This window comes from Pararge aegeria, chromosome 26, assembly GCF_905163445.1.
Source record: "Pararge aegeria chromosome 26, ilParAegt1.1, whole genome shotgun sequence".
Taxonomy (NCBI): Eukaryota; Metazoa; Arthropoda; class Insecta; order Lepidoptera; family Nymphalidae; genus Pararge; species Pararge aegeria.
The window spans coordinates 9,826,808-9,833,724 of NC_053205.1; the positions used below are offsets into that span (position 1 = coordinate 9,826,808).

General features: G+C 54.4%; 1 pseudogene; it reads left to right on the forward strand.

Moving 5' to 3' along the window:
- The first annotated feature begins 3,571 nt into the window (after positions 1–3,571).
- On the forward strand, positions 3,572–5,529 carry LOC120635180 (annotated as a pseudogene).
- The last annotated feature ends 1,388 nt before the right edge of the window (positions 5,530–6,917 follow it).

Here is a 6,917-nt window from a genome sequence, read left to right on the forward strand (position 1 = left end):
ATGGAAATTCGAGGAGCACTTTCGGCGCCTGGCCCCCAAACTCATCGGGGCTGCAGGGGCGCTGAGTCGGCTCCTCCCTAACTTGGGCGGAACTGGCGTTGGCTGCCGCGGCCTGTACACAGGAGTGGTGCGGTCGATGGCGGTTGACGCTCTTGTCGCCCGTAATAGGACCCTGCTGCGAAGGCCGCAACGGGTCATGGCGGCAAGAGTGATCAGAGCGTACCGCACCATTTCGCACGAGGCGGCCTGCGCGTTGGCAGGGACACCCCCGTGGGACCTGGATGCGGAGGTGTTGGCGTGTGTGCACGAGCGAAGGGTGGAGGTCCGAATGCGGGGAGAACACCCTTCGCCGGAGAGGGTCACTGGGTGGCGGCGTTTAGCGCAGGCCGAGCTCTTTCGCCAATGGCGAGAGAGGCTCGAGTCACCCGGTGCCGGTCTGCGGACTATTGACGGGATTCGCCCCGTGCTTCAGCAGTGGGTGGAGAGAAGACACGGGGTGATGACCTTCCACCTTGCGCAGGTGCTTTCAGGACACGGTTGTTTCGGAAAGTACCTGTGCAAGATTGCCGGTAGGGAACCTACCGAGGAGTGCACGAGTGCGGCTGCGCTGTGGACACGGCGCAACATACGCTTGCCGATTGCCCGAGCTGGGCGGTGAACTCGTGGCGGTAGTGGGACAAGACCTCTCCCTGCCGGCTGTGGTCAGGGCCATGGCCGGCAGTGAGACGTCTTGGGATGCGATAGTCTCGTTCTGCGAAGACGTGATGACGCAGAAGGAGGCAGCGGAGCGGCTGAGAGAGGATGCCGTGGACTCCCAGCCGATCCGCCGCAGGAGAGTCGGGCGCAGGCGGCTTGCACAAGACCGCCGCCTGCCCCCATAAGGAGGACCTTCGGGCGATAGATGCGGGGACATTTACCGCCCGTGGGTCCTCGTGCTGGAAGGCGCACTTTGTGTTCTAAGTGCGCCTTTGGCGAATGAGGGGGCACGAATTGCCCCCGGAGAAGGGTCCGCCGGAGCGGACGCCGCTGGCTGGGTCGCGGTCGTGTGCGAAAGCGTTCCCGTAGCCCAGTCACCAGGCGAAGTGTTTGAACACCGTGGGTTTAGTCGGTAAGAGTCCGACATAACCACTGCACCTCCCCGGGTGTGTTGGTATCCATGAGGATTCAAAACTCAAAAGGATTCAAAAAATCCAGGAAACAAAAGACGAGCTCATCGACAGGGCCAGGAGTGCGGTCTCCTCGATAACGTGCGAGACTCAGAAGTCCAACAACCTCAAGTCCTACACTTAAAACGGTGCAGATATTTTGAGAACCCACCATGTCCGGTTAGAATTTGCGTCTGTAGTGCCGTATGCTCCAATTTTCGGATTTCCCGGTATGCTTCGATGGCGTCTGGGTAAAACACTTTCGTCGTTGCAGCTGTCTCGCCGGATCTATACCTCAGATTCCATTCCTCCATTGTTTTTATTCTGCCGTATAGCGTGGTAGAGGAGGCGCTCCAATATCATCGGGTGCCCCTGTACCTGCGCCGAATGATAGGGCACTACCTGGAGGAAAGGGTAGTGGTCTATCAGGGAAAGGACGGGGCGAGGCAGGAGAGGCGTATGGCTTGTGGGGTTCCGCAGGGATCGGTTCTCGGACCCCTGCTGTGGAACCTGGGCTTTGATTGGGCAATTCGTCCGGTTCTGCTGCCCCGGATGGTAATTATTTGTTACGCGGACGACACCATGGTTGCCGTCCGGGGAAGCAGTTATGAGGAGTCGGTGAGGAGGGCTACGGTGGCCACCGAGCTGATGGTCACCCGAATTGGCATGTTGGGGCTCAAAGTTGCCCTTCCAAAGACGGAGGCCGTCCTATTCGGGGGAACGTGTTGTCGTCGGTGTAGTATATGCAGCTGATGGTGTGCCGTGACACCGCAACAATCGCGTGGGGAATTTCGTCGTGGATACGCGACTTTTTGGCCGTAGTGCGCACTATCACCACATATTCGGATGTCAGACCCTGGGCCTCGTGGATGGTGTTCACTCGTGATCCCTGTCCCGTTCCATATCCCAAGGACTTCAAGAGAGCCTTTTCTTTTTGGGTATGGGTAAGGTACAAGGTGTTAATTGTCTCTTTAGGGATCTCGGCACCAGTGTAGTCCTTCAGGGTCAGGGACTGTATCCGAACGTTGGACGAGTATATGCCATCATACACTTCGTTGAGCGCATACGCCACGTCCATGGGGTTTCTGTGCGTGCACAACAGTTGTTTGCTGATAGTGAGGAATACGCTAGGGCGGGAGTACTTTAATGAGAAAGCGTTACTACGGTCGATGAAGGGCACCTGGTTTTCGTCGCCAATTATGAGCATTTCGCTGGCATGAGCAAGTTTCGCGGCCATAATTATCGATCCTGGGTGGCTCATGAGAGCTTCATCCACGATGAGGCGCTCGCAGTGCCTCTCGCTTTGCTCTTTGAATCCATTTACCAAGACCGATGCCATGGTGCGGACTTTGAGTGTTGATGCCGCTTCGTACTTTGCCTGCAGCTTCTCCTTCAAATCCTTTTTGGCCTCCGTGGTTGCTGTTAGAACCACGTCACGATTTATCTCGAAGTTCCTCACTATCCAGGTGGTCTTCCCACAGCCAGGAACTCCGTTTACCCAGGTGATTTTGGGTGCTTTCCAGGATTTCAGGGGCTCCTTCTCGTCCTTCGCTATCTTATTGCCTTGTTCGAGGATTCTCTGTCCCAGCATTATGTTGGTGCATTTTGCCAGGACAACTATTGGGTCGGTGGATGGTGTTTTGAACCGCGGCTTATTATCTTCTGCTTCCGCCTCTTCGTCCACCTCGACAAAACCTGCTGTTGCGCTGTATGCGGCCATGTGGTCGAGTTCTTCTACATTTCCATGTAGAGTTTGCCGACGTCCGTTGTCGTAAATAACCGCTTCAGCTTCCTGGAGTCTCACCGTCAAGAGGCCAGTGTTTTGATGTTTGTAGGCCTGCAGGATGTCATGGCATGTCTTCCGGCTGACCTCTAGCTCAGCTTTGATGAGAGCCATGAACTCCAAGAATGCATTCATGATGTGGTCCATTGGTGTTACTACGACTCCGAGGGTCGGCGGTTCGACCAGGCCTTTTTCGGCGTTAGTCCGTTTGTCGCTGGGTGAAGTTTTGGGCTGTGGCCTGGGCTTCAAGAAAGCGGCCAGTGCACTGCCCACCTCTTGCGTCATTGACTCGGCTCTCTTTTTTGATTTTTCGCCAGACATGCTTGCTATTGCCGATTTGAACGTGCTGATGGCTGTTTTAAAGGCACGTGTCGGCGCAGAGGTTGTCTGGGAGGACTCCCCTTGAGTTTTCTCGGCCTCCTGCCACTTTTGTGTCAGCTGTTCCGCGCCGCTTTTCCGCTCCTGAGTAACCATGATGGTGGGTGGAACATTTTCCCAGTCAGGTGTTTCGCTGGGTTTTTTCCTGGGTTTGAGGTAACTAAGGTCCTCTCCCCTGTTTTCGTAGACAACTACCTGGTGCTTTTTCGATGCGTCTATGCAACCAAGGTAGTCCTCTATTGTTCCTTTTGTATAGCCCACCGCCATGGCGTCGACGCTAATTATTCGGGCAGGTGTGTCGCCCGTGCTGCAGAATGATGTTAGTACTGAGCTGGCCCTGGCAAATGGTGGTTCCAGTAGATTCCAGTTGAATATTGCGACAACTTTGTTCTTTGTGCGCAATATTCTACAGGGTTGTTGAGCTACTGTAACTTCTGGCAGGGCTTCATAGATTTTGCGTCGAATTGTATTTTTGGAAGTGCTTCCGTTCGCTAGCGCTGCGAGTCCTGGCGATATCATCACCCTGCTCGAGTCGCTCGCGATGCAGAAGCCTATCCCCAATCTCACAGAGCTGTTATCCATAAACAGTGCCACACCACGGGTTCTTAACCCCGGATTTCCCCTTTCTGCCATTAGCAAGAGCTGCCTGGTAGGCATATCCTGCACCGGGCAGGGTTGTTGGGGTAACGGGGCCTGGGTGGTCCTGCTCAAGTCTGGGCTTGGCGGCGTCGGGTTGCTGTTTCTCCTGACGGCAATGAGGAAGATCTTCTCCACATACCTCAGGAAGTCTGGTCTTCTCTCTGGATCCGCTACGAGATCGTGGAAGCTTCTAGTTGAGATTTCCCGATCGATTTGATGTTCGAGCTCGTAGCGATGGTTCGAGAATCTTGGGCATTCTACTATACGGTGTTCGACAGTTTCTGTTTCGTTTGGGTCACATTCGCAGGCTGGGCTATCTTTTAGCCTAAAGGCACCCCTCGTATTCATGTTCTAACCTAACCTAACCTAAATCTAGTTTTGACACCTTTAGACTTTAGATTCAAGATTTAATGTGAATATATGCATTAATAAAAACTCATTACTATTTTAATACTAGTTATGCTGCTGTTGATGCACTGATGAAAGCCAGATAGCTAGATCAGTGTTTAGTTAGTCGTAGTTGCCGGTGGGCTGAGGGCTAAAGGAATCCAAACTAGTTTTAAAAGGTTAGGTTAGGTTAGGTTAGGTTAGGTTAGGTTAGGTTAGGTTAGGTTAGGTTAGGTTAGGTTAGGTTAGGTTAGGTTAGGTTAGGTTAGGTTAGGTTAGGTTAGGTTAGGTTAGGTTAGGTTAGGTTAGGTTAGGTTGCCCCCAAACTCATCGGGGCTGCAGGGGCGCTGAGTCGGCTCCTCCCTAACTTGGGCGGACCTGGCGTTGGCTGCCGCCGCCTGTACACAGGAGTGGTGCGGTCGATGGCCCTGTATGGAGCACCGATCTGGGCAGACGCTCTTGTCGCCCGTAATAGGACCCTGCTGCGAAGGCCGCAACGGGTCATGGCGGCAAGAGTGATCAGAGCGTACCGCACCATTTCGCACGAGGCGGCCTGCGCGTTGGCAGGGACACCCCTGGGACCTGGATGCGGAGGTGTTGGCGTGTGTGCACGAGCGAAGGGTGGAGGTCCGCATGCGGGGAGAACACCCTTCGCCGGAGAGGGTCACTGGGTGGCGGCGTTTAGCGCAGGCCGAGCTCTTTCGCCAATGGCGAGAGAGGCTCGGGTCGCCCAGTGCCGGTCTGCGGACTATTGACGGGATTCGCCCCGTGCTTCAGCAGTGGGTGGAGAGAAGACACGGGGTGATGACCTTCCACCTTGCGCAGGTGCTTTCAGGACACGGTTGTTTCGGAAAGTACCTGTGCAAGATCGCCGGTAGGGAACCTACCGAGGAGTGCCACGAGTGCGGCTGCGCTGTGGACACGGCGCAACACACGCTTGCCGATTGCCCGAGCTGGGCGGTGCAGCGGGCCGCACTCGTGGCGGTAGTGGGACAAGACCTCTCCCTGCCGGCTGTGGTCAGGGCCATGGCCGGCAGTGAGTTGTCTTGGGATGCGATAGTCTCGTTCTGCGAAGACGTGATGACGCAGAAGGAGGCTGCGGAGCGGCTGAGAGAGGATGCCGTGGACTCCCAGCCGATCCGCCGCAGGAGAGTCGGGCGCAGGCGGCTTGCACAAGACCGCCGCCTGCCTCCATAAGGAGGACCTCCGGGCGATAGATGCGGGGACATTTACCGCCCGTGGGAGATAGGTCCTCGTGCTGGAAGGCGCACTCTGTGTTCAAAGTGCGCCTTTGGCGAATGAGGGGGCACGAAATGCCCCCGGAGAAGGGTCCGCTTTAGCGGACGCCGCTGGCTGGGTCGCGGTCGTGTGCGAAAGCGTTCCCGTAACCCAGTCACCAGGCGAAGTGTTTGAACACCGTGGGGTTTAGTCGGTAAGAGTCCGACATAACCATTGCACCTCCCCGGGTGTGTTGGTATCCATGAGGATTCCCCACGTAAAAAAAAAAAAAAAAAAGGTTAGGTTAGGTTAGGTTAGGTTAGGTTAGGTTAGGTTAGGTTAGGTTAGGTTAGGTTAGGTTAGGTTAGGTTAGGTTAGGTTAGGTTAGATCGGGCCTCACCTGGAGCATAATTTTTAGACGGCCGAGTGGAGCAGTGGGCAGAGAGACGGCCGAGTGGAGCAGTGGGCAGAGACCCAGCTTACTGACTCGAAGGTCGTGGGATCGATTCCCACAACTGGAAAATGTTTGTGTGATGAACATTAATATTTTGAGGTTAGGTTGATATATCGCGGCATCTGAGTTCGAATCCTGACGCTTTGTATGAACTTTTTTTTGGAGGTTGAAAGTTGGTTTCGTTGGTTTTTCAAAGGCCCTTTTCAGGGCCAGTGGTAGTGGCAGCGGTTGTTGTTGTTATTTGTTGTTGTCAGTGGTTGTTGTTATCGTTATTGTTATTGTTATTGTAGTTTTAAGTCTATTTTAGGTTGGATTGCGGTTGTTTTTTGTGGGTGGTTGCCTTTGTTTGTTATTGTTATTGTTATTGTAGTTTTAACAGGGATAGGGGGATTGTCAAAGGGCCCTTTTAAGGGCCACAGGTTGTTATTTCTTATCTTGTTCTGTTGACTGTTGGCTGTTGTTATTGTTTTTCTCACTTGTTGTTGTTAATTGTTAAGTTTGGCTGTCCCTGACTGTTGGCCTGCTGGCTTTACAGACAGGTGGACCGTCGGAGATGGCGGATGAATTGTCATCGGGGAGGGATGGCGCTCCAGGGCCGCAGACGCGTTCACGCCGGAGCAACAGGGCGGTTGCAGTAAGGGGCGGAGCTTCGGCCCGTACCCCTGTTGTTGCGAGGTACTCGCGCCGGGATGATTCCGTTTCGCCGAGCTCCCGGAACTCGTCGATGTCGCGGTGCTCGACGCCGGTATCAAGGGGGAACTTTGTTCTTTGTGCGCAATATTCTACAGGGTTGTTGAGCTACTGTAACTTCTGGCAGGGCTTCATAGATTTTGCGTCGAATTGTATTTTTGGAAGTGCTTCCGTTCGCTAGCGCTGCGAGTCCTGGCGATATCATCACCCTGCTCGAGTCGCT